This window comes from Notamacropus eugenii, chromosome 1 (genome assembly GCF_028372415.1).
Source record: "Notamacropus eugenii isolate mMacEug1 chromosome 1, mMacEug1.pri_v2, whole genome shotgun sequence".
Lineage (NCBI taxonomy): Eukaryota > Metazoa > Chordata > Mammalia > Diprotodontia > Macropodidae > Notamacropus > Notamacropus eugenii.
Window position 1 is genome coordinate 162,576,219 of NC_092872.1, and position 20,169 is coordinate 162,596,387.

Genomic DNA, 20,169 nt, shown 5'->3' on the forward strand with positions numbered 1-20,169 from the left:
TTCTACTGGGCTTTGGAGGTGGAGAGAGAAAGGCAAGTCAATAAAAATCTATATCCAAGATAAATACAAAGTAATATTGGTAGGGAAGGAGCAGGAAAAAGCACTATATGTGACTTAGGACTAAAGACAAAAAGCAAAGAAATTAATCCTATTCCTTACCCATGAAAGCCATAGCCTAACCTATACCCAGGACTAACTATGCAACCATCTTGATGTCTTGCCACCAAGATCAGCGTCTTTTAAGGTTCAATGATTTTCCCCATTACCAACATTGTGCTCCACTTCCTGATTACTTCCCCCACATGATCTCCATTTTCTAATCTCTATCAACAGTTCAATTCAATAAAGATCTCTTAAGTAGCTACTAATTACCAGCACTATGCTTGGGGAAAAAGCAAATTTGCTAACTATACTGTAGTGAACTTTAAGAAGACTGACAAAAATCTGGAACATAGTCTTTAAAAGATAGTTAATACCAACTGGGGAGAGGGGATGGAAGGTCAGCGGAAGGGCATTTGCAGAAATTACTGTGAGAGAAAAGAAAGGCATCAATGAAGCTTATTTTGAGAGAGAGATAGTTAATGAACTTGTAGAAAAAATGATGCAGCTATTATAAAAATCCAACATGGTATCATCAATATCAGAACATGCAAGATTAGCTTTATTTTCTTTTTTGACAAGGTTGCTAAACTAGTAGATTAGGGAAATACTCTACAAATATTCTAGAAAAGTCACTCAAACTATTCTTAGGAGTAAAATGGAGCAATAAGGACCCTCTTATTGACAGTTTGGTTGACTAGACTCCAAGAGCATACATAACATATGTACACATTGTATATTCGTACACATATGTATATTTTTATGTATATACATGTATGTGTATATATGGCTTTAAAGTTTGCAAAGTACATTACATATGCCATTTGATCCCCATAACAATTCTAAGAGATACTCAGCTGAGGCTGAGAAGTTCTGAGAAGTTGTGACCTGCCCAGGGTTGGGAGTGTTGCAACTCTAGTGGGGCCATGGGCTGCATGTTTGATCCCTTTAATCTAGTTCACGACAACATTTTAGAAATTAGAAAATAAGTCCAGTGTGACTAGCCTAAGGTCTCACGGCTAATCAGCAGTACTTCATTTTTGTATTTTTTTTCAGTCACAAGTGGAAGAGAAATAGTCAAGCAAAGAAACAAATAGGGAGACTGGATAATCCACAAACTCTGTAACAACCCCCCAAGTAATGCAAATGCTAACTAAATTATTCATATAGTAAGTGACATTTACTTCCTCAAATAAAAGTCCAAGTATCCTTTATTTTAATCTAAACTCAATAAAATCCATGTATTAAGTGGTAACATTCAACACTGAAGTTTGATATTAGTTTAGGGTTAATATTAATTTTAAATATAGGCACAGGAGATGAAAGTAGAAACAAAGTTCTGAGTGCTATTATTAAGAAATCAAAAGAAACTCATGAATGGAGAAATGTGGATAGTGAAGAAAGGGTGGGGGAGCAAGAAGGCTAAAAGGGAAACTTTTAAACCTGAAATAAAAGAGTAAGTCACTCAGTGATGAGCTGAGTTTCAAGACATATTATTACTAATTCTGTGAAATTGACTATCATTTTAATATCTTGCCTGATTTTCAACTAATTCTGTTGGAGTCATAGATTTGGAGCTGGAAGAGACCTCAAGGGTCATCTAGTACAACCCTTCATTTTATAGCTGAGGAAACTGGGGCCTGCAGAAGTTAAGTGTTTTGTCTAAGGACATATAAGCAATAAATATCAAAGGCAGAATTTTAACCTTGGTCCTCTGTCTCTTGAACCAATTTTGAATAGTTGTCTTTCTATCTTCACTTAAAGAATAATCTAAAATTCACTTTGTAAAGAAAGTTCAATCCCCAAGAGATCATAAAAATGGGAAAGGGTCCCACATGTACAAAAATATTTATAGCAGCACTCTATGTAGTTGCCAAAAACTGGAAGTCAAGGGGATGTCCATCAATTGGGGAATGGCTGAATAAATTATGGTATATGAATGTAATGGAGTACTATTGTGCCATAAGAAATGATGAACAAGAAGACTTCAGAGAGGCCTGGAAGGACTTATATGACCTGATGCTGAGTGAAAGGAGCAGAACCAGGAGAACTTTATGCACAGCAACAACCACAGTGTGTGAGAGTTTTTTCTGGTAGACTTAGATTTTTGTAATAACACAAGAACTTCTTACCAAAAAAAAAAAAAAATCCCAATGGAGGATCTCAAGGCAAAATGCCTGCCACACTCAGAGAGAGAAATATGGAAGTCACTCACATATTGTAGCAGATCATGTTTGTGTATGTGTATGTGTTTGTGTATCATGTTCTGATTTGTTATACGATTTCTTTCATTTATCTTAGTCTGACTACATAGCATGACTATAGTGAAAATATACTCAATAGGAAAGTATATGTAGAATCTATACAGAATTGTATGCAGTCGTGGGGAGGGAGGGGGGGAGTGGGGGCTAGGTGGGGGGGAAAAATCACAATTGTATGGCAGTGATTGTTAAACATTACAAAATTAAAAAAAAAAAAGAAAGAAAGAAAGTTCAAGCTACCATAAACTCTATTATGTAATAAGGCTGCAAGATGAAAAGTTTGAGTTAATCATATATTCTTACTATAGAAAATTATCAATTCCTAATTAAAATTGCTGAGTATATAGTGTTTATGCAACACTGTCCTTCAGATTTTCTCAAGAATAATGCTCCAACAAAAGACAAGCAGTTCAGAAGAGGTAGAACAAGTGGGGCTCTTTAAAGAAGCCAAGGTGGATACCCAGGAAACATTAAACAAATCTGATTTTAAGAGGAAATGTACAGAAGATGAAAGCAGGGCAAATAGTTGATGATAAATATATGGTCCTGTAAAAACAGTATCAAGAGATGCAAAGATTGGCAATGAATGCTAAAGGCAACAAAAAGGAGTTTTGTGGTTGTTGATGGTGGTGTGGTTGGCATTGTTGCTGGTAGTGTGGGGGGGTGGTGGTGGTGGTGGTGTTAGTGAGAGGGGCAGTGTTTGGTGGTAGTGATATTTAGTTATGGGCAAAAGAAAAATGAAAGAAGAGATAAACCTGCTTTTTGGAGTGGATAGGGTTTTGATAAAAGATGACAAAAAGAAATCAACTATTTTTATTTTCTCTGTGAAGGAAAATGATCTTCATTCTAAAAAAAAAAATAGAACAAAAATGGGTAAGAGAAAATTGAAACTTCAGTTGAAAAGATGAGAAGAAAGAGCACCTAGTAAAACCCAATGAATTCAAGTCACCAGACCAATATTCACTACATAAGAAATGGAGACCCATGATTACTGAGCTGCTGTTGGCAGCCCTTGAAAAATTGTGAAGGATGGAAGGGATACTGCAAGAATAAAGATAGGAAAATGTACACATATTCAAAAAGGATAAGAAAATTAATTCTTTACACTACATATCAGTGAACTTAACTTCAAATTCTGACAAAATTCTATAACATATTATAGGGAGCATTTAAAAATGGTGAAAAGTGAAGCAAAGGTGTTTGATTTTCCATGGGAAGCTATAGAGGCACCCACCTACCCCCCAACAGCTTGCTATAACCTGGATATACTTAAAAAGCAGCAGTAGCAATAGACATATCATTATGGAACCCAGTCCAAGATTATGGGAAAAAGAATAGACAGAGAACTAATGTGTGTATAGTGTGAGTACATTTTTTTTTTTTAAGAAACAAATCCAGATGTCTCATGGAGAAAGGTTAACTGCAGATGTGAAGTATGAGGAGTGGATTCCATGTGTCTACTGGAGGATAAGTCCTAGGTGAGGTATGGATGCTGGTACCCCCAGGGATATGTGGGAGTGAGCACTAGGGTTTCCAAGAATCAACTGTAAAATTTTCAGTGTGAGCATTTACACCCCAGAAATTTCCAAACCCTACAAATCTAGTTTTGATTTATTGTTTTGTTGATTGTCTAGACTTAAGAATGTTTTAATAGTGCAGATTAAATTTAAAAGTATGTATATTTTTTCCCCCAGAGAACCAATGTTACCTGCAAACTCTTGTATTGGTCTATAAACATTGCTTGGTCTCAGAAAGAGTTTAGTAGAAGGCTCAGGAAAATATATCTTTAACAGAATGAAGGCCTGGTGGTTGGAGGCTAATAATAATAATATAATAACTGACATTTATATTGCATTTTAAGGTTTGCAAAATGCTTTCTATCTATTATCTCATTTGAACCTCATAACATCTTTGGGTGCTCACCAGGTCATTGTTAGACTCTGAAACAAGAGTGACTAAATTGGGATTCTGGGTCCTGGTAACACCCCTACAAAGTAATACCAGTATTGGGGAACAATTATAAGGTGTCACTAATGAGATTTGGTCTTATCCTATTTATCTGAATCAGCATTTTCTGACAATAACAGCCTTTTATCCTTTCACTTGTATTTGCATGGGGAAAGTGAGACCCTCTGAGGACATAAGTCCCAGAGCTCAGGATATGAAGAAGGGTATATGAGTCTATGAAAATGCCAGGCTAATCTTGTTTTCTTTTGTTGATAGGGTTATTAGACTGGTAATTCAGAGGAATTGCATATGTACAATAGACCTGAATTTGAATAGAGAATTTATAATAGAGTATGTGAAATTAAGGATCATCTAATCTAAACCTTTCATTTTAGGAATGAAGAAACTGTGGCTCAGAAAGGGAAAATAACTTGTCTAAGATTATAGAACCAGGATTTAAACTCAGATCTTCTAATTTAGACACAATATTTTTCTTACTGTAAAATATAATAGGAGTTAGTTAATGAAGCATTCTCTCTGGCTTCATGAGGCAAGACATGTACTCTGGTTTCTTGTTGAAGGGCATGGGCAACCAGAGTCTCCTCCTGGTTAGTCCCTTAGATCTCATGATAAGGAGAGGGGCACTGAGTTAAAGATGACTGGAGATTCAGCTAAGAAGGACTACCTCTTTGGTATGCATGATAAAACATTAAGAAGAAAAGATCTTCCTTCTCTCAAGGTGATCTTGTTTATTAGAACTTAGCCAATACTCAGACTTCCAGTGGAGGAGAAAGGAATTTCCTTCCCCTTTCCCCCAAAAGCAATGGCAACAATAAGCACATGGCAATTTATCTAGATGAACTTGACCATGAACCTAAAGTCCCTGGTTTCCTCTTCTGCTTCATGTTTCTCCCTTGTGTATAGGGAGCTGTACAGCTATCTTGACATGAATGGCTTTGTAGCTACTGTAAGAGGTCAAGGGTGATTGATAGGTCTGGGTGAACGTTATGCAGTGAGAGGTCCTCTTCTTAAAGAAAAGATGGTCAACACAAAACCAAGAAGATAAATTAAAAATATCTGCCTTGCCAGAAGATATGAATGTTACATGAACTGATCAGATTATACTCCTCTGAAGTGAAAGTGGGATACCTCCACAGCAGTCCCATAAAGCATTTCATGTTTTAACCATCAACTTCCCAGTGGAATATATCAGGAGTGAAAGATAACTGTTTTAAATATTTGCCAATGCCCACTTATGAGTCTAGTGTGTTTTAAGTATTTCTTTTTTCATAGAAGAAATAAATGACTATCCTGTACTTATTAGCTACCATTTTATACACTGAACAACTTTTCTATGAGACTCTATCAATCCCTTTTGAGGAGAACCTATTTTTACTTAAGGAGTTTTTTTGTGTAGTTATTCCAGGTGGGGACATAATGGGACAGAGAGCACAAGAAAAATCAATCACTTTTCTTGGAGTCAGGCTCCCCTAGGACCTAATTTGTTCTGTGTCAGTCTATAGATAAGGTCCAAAATGGGAGAGGGCCAACCATTAGGCCATAAGTGACTGCAGCATTGTCTCTAGTTATACTTCTGTGGATCAGATAAAGAGATGTGGAGTACATAATGCAGTTAGGTGAATTCAGAATTGCTAAAAAGAATAATCATTCCTAAAGAAATGTGATTAATGGATTGAGGTCAATCTGGAGGCAGGTATCTAATGGAATGTTCCAGAAACCTGTCCTTGGTCCTGCTTTGTTGAATACTTTTATCAGTAACTTGGGTAAAAATAGAGATGACATGTTGATAAAATTCATAGACGACCTGAAGTTGGGAGGTATGAGGAACACACTGGATGAAAGAATTAGCATTCAAAAAGATCCAGATAAGATAGAATGAGACAAATCTAGTAAAATAAATGTATTAGGGATAAATCCTCTATCTAAGTTCAAAAAATCCATTGTGGCAGTGCAGGATTTATTCATTTATTCATTCATCGAATACATTTCATTCCTCTGTGTGTAAGGAACTATATTAAGCATTAGAAATTGAAAGATGAAAAGCCACAACATCTCTGTGCTTTAGGAGATTACCATCTGCTGAAGGGATATTACAAATATACAAATAATTCAAGATAAAATGTGATTGGAGAAAAGGAGAGACTCAGACCAAGTTTTCTAGGGAAAATGAAGCAGAAGAAAGGACTATCATCTGGCATTATTGGGGAAGGATTCATGAAAGAGGTGACACTTGAGTTAGGTCTTGAGAAAAGAAAAGGATTTCAATAGGCAGAAGTTGTCGGATTGTATACTAGGCATGGGGATGGACTTTGTGAAAGAGACCTGGGAACACCAAGTTATCCAACTTGGGTGAGGTATGAAGTATACGAAAGAGATTAATATGAAACAGGATTAGAAAAGTAAATTGAAGCTATATAATGTGAAGCTATATTGAAGCTATATTAATTGATAGACTAAGAACTTTGTCCTTTATCCTAGAGGCAATAGAGAAACATTAAGAGTTTTTGAGGAAGGGATTGACATGGTCAGGTCTATGCATTATGAAGATTATATTGGCAGCTGTATGTGCAGCATCCACCAGTGATATTCAAAACCAGCCTCATCATGGTGTGGAGGTGACCTTGTCTTCTCAAAGACTATGCCAGCTAAGTACAAACTTAGGTAAGTCCTACCAAGCCAGACATACTCATCAGTGTTATGGTGCATGACTGTCATCCAAGGACTAGCCTAGTTAAAATCAGAAAGGCTGATCATAGGATCATGAGTTTTCAACCAAAGTTTCTCTAAAGAACATCTACATAGATAGATGTGGATCTGCTTTAGTAGAGAGTACTCATACTGGCAAACCCAATGAATTAGTGAAGAAGTAGGAAGGACTAGAGAGAAAGATGAGAGCCAGGGAGGCCAATAAGGATGTCATTACTAGCCAGGAGGTGAATTCTAGAGAGGTGGAGGCTGTGGAATATACAGGACATATACAGCAACAAATTGGATGTGGGAAGAAGATGGAAGGAGACAGTCAAAGATGACTCCAAAGCTCTGATGGGGATATTGTGACTAGATGAGAGTTCATGTAAAAGTAAACAAAAGTTGGAATTTTAAGTAAATTCTAAGTTCAATGTGAGTCAACGATATGGCACAGCAAGCAAAAAAGTTAGAGGAATATTGGGCAGATTTAAAGAAGATCAAAGTGACCACACACGCAGAGAGGCTATACTACCCATGTCAGGTCACAGTTCTAGATGGCAAATTTGCTGAAGGACTTGGAATAGTTGTAGTATGTCCAAAGGAGAGTGCTCAGGAGGCTGGGGGGAAGTGGAAATCATGCCCCATGAGAATTAGATGAAGGAAGTGAGGATGTTTAACCAAAAGAAGAGAAACCTTAAGAGAAGTGATAGTTCTCTACAAGTATTTACAGGTCTCTCTGTTGGAACAGGAATTAGATGAATTTTGCTTGGCTCCAGAGGAACAAAGGGTGGAAGTTGTACTGAAGCAGGAAAAGATTATAGGTAAGGGAAATCTTTCCAGCAATTACAAGTTGTCCACAAATGGAATGGGATTGGATTTTCCTTTACTGGAAGTCTTAAAGCAAAGACTGAATATCACCGCTTGCATGGTAGATTATGAGAGCAGCATTTAATATTTCTACTAATGGGTTTTCAGATAGGTAATTTTATTGTATTTAAATTTTTTTAATGCATATCTAATTATATAATAGGTCCCTGCTATTAACTTCACTATTAGGCACTAGGGAATTGTGACAGAATGCATTCTAGCTATCCAGTCTTAAAATATTGGTGCCGTACTTAGTGGAGGCACCTAATCAATTTCTCCCTACTATAGCTCAGCTCCAAAGAATCTACCAGCCTCCACCTTCCCCAGTAGCAGGGATTGCAGGTGTGGACTACCACGCTCAACACTTTCTCTTTTCTGGGCACCCAAACCCCTACTCAGGACCAAGAGAGTAATCTTTTCTATAACTTCCTTATGTTTTCTGAACTTGAGTTTCCCTAAATGCACCAAGGATTCTTTACAACTCTTCATTCTTTCCCTCTTCCCCCATCCCTACTATCCACTTTCCTGTGGTATTCTTAAATCTTTTTGAAATGGAAATGTGATTGATGATAGATACTATCACCTCTGGCCCCTCAGAGATTTGAACTATAATTAGGAGGAGTTATTGTGTTGATTTGCCTGTCTTGGATCTCTAGCTGCCACCAAGTTTTAGATACCAGGAAAAATCTAAGTAAATTTAAGTTTGAGTGTTCAGCTGCTCATTATGCTAAGAGATCCAGGAATCTAAACCAGTAAACCTTTAAAAGGATCCTTAATGAATAAGAAAGCAACAGAAAATACCATCAGTCACTTTTCTGTAGAAGTACAGTTTCATTTCCTTTTTTCTGCCTTTGGGGAATAGGGCATACTATAGGCCAAGCCTCTCTGCAACCACAGTGTATTCTTGACTGGGTCCTGGAACTGAAAACCTGTAAAGGGCCAAGTCTGTGTCTAGGATTACCTGCTTTCTCTGCTCTGTTACTCATCAGGTCCAAACTTGACTTGCCTAAGGAACTACTTGTTCAAAGACTTGATCATGGTCTTCATCTTTCCACAGCCAGGACATCTCCTTTTAGCATAATCTTAGCAGTAACCTCCATTCCTTTTCACTCAGCTTATTTATGAGTAAAATGAGTTCTCAGCTGTTTCACTGACAGTCGAGAGGAGAGAAGAGAGAGGCTTTCTCAGCTCCTGGTTGTATTGCAGGGGTGGAGGGGAGCTAAACTGGGGGAAGGCGGAACTCGAGGAGCTGGGGGATGGGCTAGAAGGCATAGGGTGGCATTTCTCTCTGCCCCTCCTCCACTATTTTCAGTGAGTCTCTCCCTTCTCTGACAAGAGTAGTGGGGAAGAAACTGAACATAGACTGGTCCCCTACTCTGAGGAGCTGTACTTAAGAGAAATTAAAGGTTTGGTTGGATGCAGTTCCTAGGTTAAACAGTGGGCAGATTATGCCTGATGGCAACTTCACAGTTTCTCAAGCAAGAGTTAATAACTTCCTAGTGAAAAAAAAATTACACAATCTACTTATTCCAGAAGACAAATAGCCAAGGGAAACAGTACCTAAAACTCCTGGACTTTTAACTCTTCACTCAGAATGAAAAGTTTTATCACAAATAAGGTGGATAAAGTACTGGACTTGGAGTTAGGAAGTAACTCAGTTCAAATGACAAAAATTCAAATATTTTAAACAATATTCACCTAATTCCTGTTCCATATGACAGACCCTTAATTTCTTGAAGGGAATTATCATTTTGGTTCAAATTATGACTTGGTTCAAATCTTGCCTTAGGCGTTTCCTAGCTCTTTTACCCTGGCTGGACAATTCATTCAATCTCTTTCAGCCTCAGTTTCCCAATTTATAAAATGGGAGCACTAATGGCACTTACTTCCCAGGGTTGTTGTGAAGATATAATGAAATGGTATATGTAAAGTGCTTTGTAAACCTTAAAGTACAAATAAATGCTAGATAATACGATCACAGAAATAGCACAAAATACTCCAGTACCAAATAGCTAAAATACATCATCCTTGAATACAGAATTTTAAAAAAATCTATGGGCTGCACATTTTTCATTAGGTCATTCCACATTGTTGATAATTACGATGAAGATGAAAATCACATTCATAAATGTTTCTTGTTTAAGAATTTCAACTGCCTATGATTTAAAAATATAAAGGATAATCCTAAGGAGTTTATGGTCGCATTTAATAATAATCGACATTTATTTCGTACTTTAAGGTTCACAAGGTATTTTGCATACGTTATCTTACTTGAAACTCACAATTCTGTGAGTCAGGTAATACAAGTTAATATCTATAGTACTAACCTCATAAACATCTCATTTTATAAATAAGGAAACTGAGGTGGCACCAAGAGGTTGAGTGACTATTCCATGGTCATAAAATAATAAGGGTCAACAGCAGGATTCCAATCCAGCTCTCTCCTGACTTTAAATGTAATTCTCTTCCAACAATATGTTGCCTCTTAGATTTAGTAAGGTTTACATTTCTTGTAGTACTTTCTGTTGTACTCTTAGGAAAGTGTACTTCTACCAGTGACAGAGCAAATAGTAAATTCTAATAGGTAATAAATAAAAGAAATAAGTTTCAAGCAGCTCTCCTATTAATGAGGTTGACTGCATTCCCTTGTTAGCTTATAGTAGCAGATTTTTAATCATCTTTCTAAAGTTAAATTAGCTTGTTATGATCTGTAATATCAGTAACTAAAATTATCTTAAGTATGGCAAGAATTTACCATCTAAAAAAATTATAACTGAAACTGTCTTCATAAAAATATGCCAAGACTAATATGTGCTTTTATTTAATTGAAATATACACACATGCCAAGTTAGGAATACTAATTCTTACTCAAGATCTTTTAGTAGTATGATTATCATTTTAACAGATAGATGATCTCCTTGAATCCATAGGCTGAAGTGTCTTGGTATATTAGAAGAATCTGACTCTGATACCTTAACATGAGACCAGACCACAGAACACAATTCTTCCTTTGAATTTCTGGAATGTGAGGATATGCTTTAAAGGCATCTTAACATGACTCATCATGGCATGAAGGTGACACTGAGTTCTCATAAGCTATGTCAACAAAATACATACTCTGACAGCTCCCGCCAAGTTGGAAAGGCTTTGAGTCCAGCTGGTAGCACATTGCATATCTGTCATCTGAAGATCAGTTTAGCTACATTCATAAAGTGTCATTAACAGGTGGGCTGTCAGGTAAGGAATTTTTTGGCCTCATCAACTCATATATTACCTGCTGTAATGCATTCCCTCCTCTGCCTTACCAGTCTTTTTCTCCCTTCAAAGCAGAACCAAAGTGCCAACCCTTCCCAGGGTTGGGGAACCTAGAGGCATACATGTGGCCTCATCCTCACCTCTTCTCTATACAAACTGTTTCTGAGCCCTCTCCACTCCCTGTTCCCCAAAACCCTACCCTTTTTTACACTGATGCAACTAGGTTGAATAATAGTTAGACGACTGGACCCAAAGTCAGTAAGACCTGAATTCATTTGTGACCCACAAGAAAGTCTCCTAACCTCTCTCTACTTCAGTTCCCTCTTTTATAAAATGAGAATAAAAATGACCACCTACCTCCCAGGGTTGTTATAAGGATAATATGAGATGTTTAAAAGTGCTTTGCAAACCTTGGAGTGCTATATAAGTGTTAGCTAATATAATTCTCTTCTAGGCACTACATAATTTTGTATAGACTTGGCATTTAACACATTTATTCATTTATGTACATATTGTTTCTCCCAAGTAGAATATAAATTTCATGAGGTCAAGACTTTTCTCATTTTGCCTTTATATATGCAATTTCAAGAACTGTGCCCTTTTTGTCTTTGTATATATAATGCTTAGGACATAATAGGAACTCCATAAATGTTTGTTGAATTGAACTGAACTTCATTTACTAAAACACTGAGGAGTTGCTATCTGTATCTATAAAGGGCAAACCTACATGGATGAAATTAGACAACTCCGAAGTATCAAAATATGTGAATATATAGCAACTTTTCAAAGGAGCCTTTAATAGATGTTATTCTTCATTAGTGTTTATACTTGCTATTATTTGTGGGTTCCAATTATTAATATATTATATTAATTGTCCTTATAATGACTGACATAAAGGGCTATCCAGACTTTCTAAAGTTGTGCTCAAAGAGGATTTAATGATTATCTTAACCTCTTCGTAATTAGGTTTCATCACAGATAATATGCTGATTAATTGGTTTTTGTAATGTGTCTATTATCTTTTATTAAATTATAATTTTTAAAAAATGTTTTTCCCATTCTTTGGTTGGAGGCTATGGCTGAGCATATGGTAGGAGAAAGACTTTTAATCTGTTATATTCTTGTACTTTAAACATTTAATTAAAGTGAAATTTAATTAAATGAAACCACAGTGTAACTTTTAAAATAGCTATTCTCAGGAAAATGGACTTGAAAATAAAACCAAAAAGAAAGCAGTACAGTTTCAAAAAAGAAAATTTGGATGTTGATTTGAGTTTTCCTTCCAATCCCAGTCATAAAAGGATATGAAGTCATTAAGTTTACCTCATTTTTAATGGCTAATTTTGGCTTTAAACTAGAAAGACTCAGGGTTTCCGTATCAATTTTGGTCACTTTCTATTTTGTGAATATATCAGTGGCAAATGTACAAATCATATTAACTCATTTCAGAATATGGAATTTTTCTATATTTTTATTAAAAATATTTAATATTATTCTACAAAGTAGTAAATTCCTAGTTCAAATTGCAGTTATTTTGTGAAATCAAAAGTAATCAAGACTGTATATTTGTTTAGCAAAAATTTTCTAACCAAAAAAAGAAGTGAAAACTCTTTACAAGAGGATTTCTACATTAAAAAAATGACTTCTAGTCTACAAAGACAGGTTGTTGTATTTGTCCTTCATTCTTGAAGAGGATCATGATATCAAGATGATGAGATGACTTACAATTGACTTTGATTTGAGTGAGGGAAGGCTGTGCAAGGTCACCAACCTCACTTTCTTCTCCTGAGCCATTTTGGTCCAGTGGCCTAATATTCATCAGGACAACTGGAGATGGTCCAGGATGCAATGGGAGACCCTGGCACTTTCAGCCTAAGGTCTCATCACATTCTTACTTTGAGTGAGATACACCTATTCAGTGAGCAGGTTTCCTTAAGTAGTTAATCAAGGGATGGAGGGATGGCCCCTTTAATAAAAAAAAAAATCAAACTGGGAGACATGCTTCCATACGAATGCCTTTAAGCTTCTTTAACAGCTGGGACATTACATCCATCATTGAACCTCTGAGCTCCATCTTCCTCAACTCTAAGGGAGCTGGGCTGCAACACTACTAAATGCTCCTTATGTTCTAAAATAATGTTGAAATGGTTTTAATACGGAGCTGCTCATGGTTCAAAACAGAATGGAGTCTAAGGCTTTGTTGTAATCCAAAATTTCAGGGTACTGGGCATCATTCAAAACAATCAATGAAGTGAGAGTGCAGATTCAGAACCAGGACAGAGGTCCATACCCCAGACCTAGCAAGTATGGGGCTAAAAACTCATAAAACTAAGAGCACAGAAAATTCAGCTTAGTCTTATTGGAACAAATCCCAAGTCTTTTTTGCTCAGTGAGCACCAGACTCATTCTAATGCTAACCTCATTTATCACTGATACCCTTGGCTAGGTGACAATGGGGCTCAGACAGATTGAAGGTGTAAAAGAGTTGGTCTTTCACAATTAACCAATCAGCAAGTATTTATTAAGCATCTTACTTGCTGGCACTGTGCCAAGTACTTTACGACATTATTTCATTTTATCCTCACAATTTTGGGAAGTAGGTGCTATTTTTTATCCTTTTCTACAGTTGAAGAAACTGAGGCAGCAGATGTTAAGTGACATTCCCAAGATCATGTAGTTAGTGTCTTGTTATTCATGGTTAAGTTTTGCCTGAATCTTTGTGACTCCATGTGAGATTTTCTTGACAAAGATACTGGAGTGGTTTGCCATTTCCTTCTTCTAACTAATTTTACAAATGAGGAAACTGAGACAAACAGGGTTGAGTTTGACTTGCCAAGGGTCACACAGCTAGTAAGTCTGAGACTCAGGTCTTCTTAACTCCTGGTCTGGCACTCGATCCACTACATCACCTAGCTGCCCCTAGATATTATGCTAAGTTCTAGGAATAAGTACAATATATGTAAAGTACAGTATATGAAGTAAGTAGAGTACAGTAAGAACAGTAAATGAAGTAATCCCTATGACTGAACTTACATTTTAATGAGGAAGTCAGAAAGGATATACCTATAGCTATATTGCTATCAAAGTAGATGTAAAAATATTTTCAAAATAAATAGAAAGATAATACCATAGGTCTAATCATAGAAAGGAGGCCCCATATCATGATGTTAAACTAACTGTAAAATTAGGACCATGCTAAGTCATCTCTTTATGATACACAAACAAGTCCTTTGAAAGGAAAAAATATTATAGGATGAAGAATGATAGGACTTGTCTTTGGGTGATGTTTAAAAATTTAGTCAGTGAATCCAAGAGAGAGGCCTTGAAAAGGTGCCCAGATTCTGCTGGGTGCACAGAAGATGCTTGGGGGTTGGAGAAGAGGACTTCCTAAGAAGCTGCTTAGTGCTAAGGGAAAAGAAATGACAGAAGTTTCCACAGCCAAGGAAGGAGCCAGGACATTGAGTGCAAGGATGCTTGGGCAGATCTGGTTGGAGTATTGTGACAAAAGCTGTTGTTAGAGACTACTTCCTTATCCTCCCTACAGACCCCAAAGGGATAATTCTATATCTGCTTTCTCACCGTGGGCTCTCTAAAATATTTACAGTTTATTAGTGGTAGCCATTAAGATTCTATAGAGGTTTCCTTTCAGAATATTCATCATGAAATTTTGCACCAGATACTACAGAATTTGGGGGTGAGGGGAGAGAACTTGGAGAAACACAAATGTTTTGTAGGTTATACAACATAAGAGAAAATCTGGGATGGAAAAACTGGAGTAAATGAAATTAGGTTTATTCTGTGTGGAGAGAAAAAGAGAGGTGCAAATTTAGAATAGTGAGAATGACTGAACTGTTCACCTACTCAGGCAGTAAGAAAGAATGGGAAGAAGAAACAAGTTGAAATGAAAAAAGATTGGTCCTCCGAATTGCCATAGGACATTAGTCATTCATGCAGAAGAGGCTGAGCAGGAGTAAATGTTTGTTCCAGAAGTTTTGGGACATTTCCCCCACCTCCAGGTTTAAGTGCCCATGGTCAGTCTGCTTCTACAAAGCATGTTGGGAAAATTTCTTTATTACCTGGGGTGGGGCAGAATTTCAAAAGCATTGTTATTTCTTCTCTATCTCTCACACCCCCTGGAGAAAAATATTTTGTTTGTTTACTTTGTTTTAAAGAAAGTAGGTTATCTTCACAGGACACTGGAAAATGCCTGGTTGCACCATACTAAATAAATCCCCTTTGAAAATAGATTCTTTATTCTTGCTTCCATACAGATACTTACATCTGAGTTAATCTTTCTCAAATTATTTTACTCATAAACTAACATTCCCATCAAGATTGCAAGTTCCTCAAGGGCAATGGCTACATTTGCTATTTATTTTTACCTCCCTGCCCCTCCCCCCATTTAGCACTAAACACATAACAGATATTCAATAAATAGTTAATAGGATACATTTAAAAGTGATGTTCAGTGATCGGTTGATTTGTCTGAAAGATCTATAACTTTTAAAGAAAGATGGTGTTTTAGGTTATTTTATAGCTTCAATCATTATTATACAAAGCAGAGATTTTAACAAAGGTTGTACTTTTTAGCAACTCAAGTTATATTTGGAATTACCTATTGTCTTTTTTAAAGTTCAAAATGTTTATAGCAATTCTGATGTCATCAGCTATAGTAGAGAGGAATTGTATTATGAAAATGTCTTTCCAGTAGAAGAAAAAATAGAAAAACTATTTTTATGGGGAGATTTGGTTCTTTTGCACTAAATAAGGTATTTTCCTCTTACCTGGTTTGATAAACTAGTGACAGTTTTAAGAACTTGTTTAAATGGGCCTGTGATTTAGTTATGTTGATTTTTCCCCCAAAAAAGAAAATTTTACTCTACTTTTAAGGAAATGAACTACCAAGCAACCAAGAAAAGTTGCATTTCACTGTAGGGATAAATGAAGTTTCTGAAATGCAGTATTTTATTTTGCTCTGCCAGCAACTTCAGATGACAAGAAATTGCATTCTCTGTATTGTGTAGCATAATATACTCCACATCTCTCTGTCTCAGAGGGCAAGGACATTTTAAACAAAAGAAGGAGTGAGTAGGAAAGAGCAAGGGAGAGAAATAGAGGCAAGTATTTTCAATATCAAGCATATTTTGAACAGCTAGTCAGATTTTTTGCTTCCGAAACTGAAAGTTGTTTCTAGCGTGTTAAAAGACATTTCAGATCCCTCTAGAAAAAAAAAAAAACAAGCTCCAGAAAAAGTTGGTTCAGTTTGAGTAAACATCATAGATGTAGGTCAATTACTGTGGATAATCTAATAAGGGTCAATAGCAAAGAGATCAACTGGTACAGAACTCAATAAAAAACATAGTAAATAAAGAGAAGACCTTGTAGTTCCAAAAGGCAACAATTTATTCCAAATTTGCTCCAACATAGAAACTGACAACTAAAAGAAATTGGTCACATTTAAGATAATAATGTCATTTGTATAGGGTTTGAAATTTTACAATGTGCTTTATATTTCAAATATACAATGTATATTTGAGTTTCATAATAACCATTGAAGTAGGTACATCATAGGTGTTATTCTTGATACCTCCCTGTGACTTGTCCATGGTCTCACAACTAGTAAGTATCAAAGGTGGGATACTCCAGGTTTAGCTCTTGTTAAAGAAATCATACTGTGGGTAAAACAATTTTTTAATTAGAGTTCCATGTCTAAGAATACATAGACCAAGGGGAATGAAGGTATATAGAAAGGAGACTGGTAAAAATCTAGGAGGACATAGTATTGATAGAGGAACAGTTTATTGTGTTGATTCAATCCTTATTACTTTTTATTTGGCAGAAACAGAAGAAAATGCAATATTTAGAGAAAATGTTTCTCTGATATCTAAAGCTTTGGCACTAAAAAATTGGAGAGCTAAAAAAAGTACATGAAAAAAATTTAACAGCAAGTTTGAGAAGAGATCATGGGGCTATGGCGAGGTAAACCACTATAAATATGAAGAGGATGTCAGCACCTTCCTTATACATCTTATGTGTAAGGAAGGACACTTACACATAGAGCCGTTGCCATAACTTTAAATTTACTTTCACATTTAAGAAAGAGATAATGAAGTACTGAGAGAAACATGATCCACCTGTGCAGCAAACCTGAACACTCAGGAACAGAAATTACCAGCGTTTGTTGTAAGGAATATTAAAGGAACTGTATTTGAGTATCTTGGAAAAGAAACTGAAAGAAGACTCAGTGGTGATCTTCAAAAATAGAAGACTTTGGTGACTAGCAGCTGTTTCAATTTCTGATGAAGGAGAATAGGAAAGGGGAAAAAGGTTGGAGTGGGAAGACCTAAGGAGAGAAAGACAGAAAAGAGAGATAGAAAGGGGCAGAAATATATATACACATAAATATGTATGTATATGTAAAACTACAGTAAAAAGAATGAATAATAAGCAAAATGAAGTTTATACAATCATAATGATCAAGTTTGGCCTCCAGAACAGATGAGAAAATGTACCCCTTTCATTTCATTGAAGAGGTGGGGAACTATTGGTATGAAATGTTACATATTCTGTAAGACACAGATGGCTGGTTTGTTGATTTTACTCGTGTTTTTTTTCTTTTGAAATTTTTGTTATAAGGATAGGCAGAAGAGGGGAGAGGTATATTCAGAATGAATATGATGTAATTGCAAAAGGCATCAATAGCATTTTAAAATATGCAAGTGTACCAAAAAAAGATTACTTTTTTAAGTCCCATAAGATCATAAAAATCCATGATTATACATCTTTCACACCATCATTTCTTTTTTAGTTATGGGTTAGACCAGAAGGATGCTGAGGCCTGTTTGAGCTCTAAAATTCTTCTATTCCAGAAATAGTCATTATCATCTTCTTTCTATAACAAAAAGAAAAAAAAACTGGATTAGACAACTGACTTTCAAAAGATCATTACTATATCTGAGAGTGAATTCTATTAACTTCTACTTCCCAATCCTACACCCAGTCTATTTGTCCAGACTTCATCCCCCATTGATCTCAGTCCTGTGTTTCCATGTGGAGTTAACTTTAGCAGCAGAAGAATGTGCTATAGAAGACACATGGGAATAGGAGTCAGAAGAGTCAAGTTCTGTTTTCATCTTTGTCCCTAATGGACTATACAGCTTTGGACAAGTCTCCATTTCTCTAGGTATCAGTTTCTTCTTGTGTAGTGGAAATTTTTTTTTTCAGATTAGATAATCTCAGAGATTCCTTTCAGTTCTAATAGTCTATGAAAAAAATGGTTCAATGTGGACATACTAGTTGGGGAGGTCTATTAAACCAACTACTCTGGCATGAAGGAGAGGAGAACATCACGCAGGTGATAAACATTTTTTTTATATTTTTGCTTTATATTTTGATAGCAAATTTCATTTTTAAAGTTCCATGTCTTTTTACAGTGATCATTCCATTTTTCTTACATAGGTGTTCTTCAAAAGGGTGATGGATAATATAATAGCAAAGTTATTCTTTCATATTCTTTTATATGTTATGAAAGGAAAATCAGAAGAGAAGAACTGTCAATCAAAAGGGGTAAAAATAAAATCTCAAAGCACTAAATTGTAGTGAATTACCTGGAACAAATAGTATCATCAAAGATAGAAAAAGACAATGTTATTCAGCACAGTTCAGTATCCCTTTCTTGGAATGTCAGGTATGCCAATGGAAACTGACAGCATGGTATAATGGACTGAACGTTATATTTGGTGGGAGAAGATCTGAGTCTGAATCTCACTACTATTTACAGTCTATGTGACCTTGAAGTAGTCTTTTTACCTCAGTTTCTTCCCCTGGAGAATGAGGTGGATTAGATTCCTATAGTCATGGATTGCAAAGATTACTAAATAAGTTTAGAGATAATCTAATCCAACCTCTTCTTTTTACTGGCAAGAAAAATGAGATCCAGAGACAGGAAGTGATTTGGCCAAGGTCACAGAACTAATTAGTCGCAAATGTTTAAGTACACAAGGTTGATAGATGAGGGCTGATTCTGACATTTAGTTTGAGGCAGCAGAGAGGTGATAGGATTAGAGCTGTAAAGGAACTCAGAAATCTATAGTATAGAAGCATCAAATTGGGCTAACAGACCCCACAAACATGGCCCACAACACTCCCAAATGCACCTGGAACCAGATTAAAATGTAATTGGGAAATAGTTAACAAAATAAATAAAAATACAATAAATCATAGATAATACTACATCGAAGCTAAGTCAACCTGCAGCCTGCAGGAATCCTTGTGCTTAGTGGAATTAGAAGAATCTGGGTTTAAATTCCACCTTCTTAAACTTATTAGCTGTATGACCATGGGCAATTTACTTAACTCTTTGCCCTCCACTAATTCTCCTAAGACTGTAATCGGTAGTTAGTGGAGAAAATTCCCGCTATGAATTCCCATACTGACAAAAATCACTGGTTCTTGAGATAGTGACATATGCTGAGATATCACTTTATAGTATTCAAAGTGCTTTTATATCTGCTGTATTATTAGATCTTCACAATAGCTCTTTAAGAGAGACAGGGTATCTATACTTGTTCCAGTTTTATAAGTGAAGAAGGAAAGACACATAGTAAACACAAAAAACCAGGGAACATTCATGTACACATGTAGGGAACTTGAGTAGACAGGAAAGAAACATCTGAGGGCACACAGATAGGGACACACATGGTCAGGGCAATTCAATTCTCCAATTTTGCAGAACTGCCACTGCTCTTTGTTTAGGTGACTATACCATTCTGGGCTTGGCTCATCATCTCAGCTGGATGTCACATTTCCATCATGCCATCTCTTCTGGGCATCTCTGTTGGTGTCCTGGTCTCCATGCTGTTCTCAGCTACCATCTGCACAGCTTCAGCTATTCAGCCTCTTCAAGGTCAATTGCGGCTCTCTACTACTATAGTTTATATTGCAGAAGCTAGAAAGTTTCTACCTGACACAGGGAGATCTATTCTTTTAAATTTAATCAAAATCTGTAAGTCAGGTAGCAATCCCAGACAAT

At 36.2% G+C, this 20,169-nt stretch overlaps 1 long non-coding RNA gene across 3 annotated transcripts in view; it reads right to left on the reverse strand.

Annotated features, from left to right (window-relative positions):
• Positions 1-16,446: 16,446 nt before the first annotated feature.
• LOC140509666 (uncharacterized) overlaps positions 16,447-20,169 on the reverse strand; it is a 37,873-nt gene continuing 34,150 nt past the window's right edge. For all 3 annotated transcript variants that reach the window (XR_011968875.1, XR_011968874.1, XR_011968870.1), the window contains one exon: positions 16,447-18,030. This is a non-coding gene — a long non-coding RNA (uncharacterized lncRNA). The remainder of the gene's footprint in view (positions 18,031-20,169) is intronic.